Below are 1,131 nucleotides of genomic sequence, written 5' to 3' on the forward strand. Positions count from 1 at the left end.
TGTGTGTGTGTGTGTGTGTGTGTGTGTGTGTGTGTGTGTGTGTGTGTTAAGTGTCTGAGGCCGGATCGAGGTCAGTTCCTCTTGACTCTGGGGTCAGCACTCTACTCACTGTGCCACCTAGCCAGCCCACCAGAGTTTACTATCAAAGCAGGGAAGGTCTTCAAACTCCCTTCTAGGTCTATTAAGAGGCAGAGGAGATATTCAAATTCCCATTCCCGTTACAGACTTGGAGTGGACTAGTTATCATGAGATTCAATATGGAACAGGAAGAGAAAACTGTCTTTCTGGGAATCCAGGAAAGAGTTGGGTCAATCCAGGCAAGAGCTGGGAGCATGGAAGAGGAATCATGGAGTTTGGAAGTCAGCCTCAAGTTAAGATGAAAGGTGACTTTACTTGTATCTTCAGTAATGCCTGATGATATTTGTAACTTACTGTGACCTAAGGGTGTATGATCTTTGTACTTTCCCCTTACCCTTAAGGATGATTAGCTTAAGTTAGACACAGCAGAGACCTGTTGCAGGAATAGTAATTAGGTATCTTTTGGAAAAGGCTAGGTAAGAGGGATAAGATTCCCAAACCAGGGTGTTGGTCTTGTATGGAGAGCCAAAGCACACATGTGAGACATATTACAGAGTTATTAGCTGCAACTTAGAAAACCATTGGTCTATAGTGGCAGTCCTGAGACCTATGAGTCAAATCCAGTCCACTGTCTGTTTGCTTATTTGTTTTTTTTTAATATCCCATGAAATAAATATATTTTCATATTTGAAAATGCAATTTTATGATACTTGGAAGTGTGAAAAAAAAGGACATTCTTAGCTCATAGCCATGCCAGAATAAGTGGAGAGTGGTGGTAAAGTCAAATGTGAGCAGCTCTCTAAGGATGGCTACCAAGAACAACTTTAAGTTGTGGGGAGCATAGTATAGTGAAACCTATATTTATTCAGCAATAAATTAAAGCAAATAATTGACGATATAACATAAATTATTACTAAGGTGGCCACATACTCTTTTTTTAAAATCTATTTTATTATATCGTCATTTATTTTTTTAGTATTTCAATTTATTTATTTTAGTTTTCAACATTCATTTCCATAAGATTTTGAGTTACAAATTTTTCTCTTCATATTT

Source organism: Petaurus breviceps, unplaced genomic scaffold, assembly GCF_028583685.1.
Source record: "Petaurus breviceps papuanus isolate PSGF00001 unplaced genomic scaffold, PetGlider_PUasm1.0 38, whole genome shotgun sequence".
Classification (NCBI taxonomy): Eukaryota; Metazoa; Chordata; class Mammalia; order Diprotodontia; family Petauridae; genus Petaurus; species Petaurus breviceps.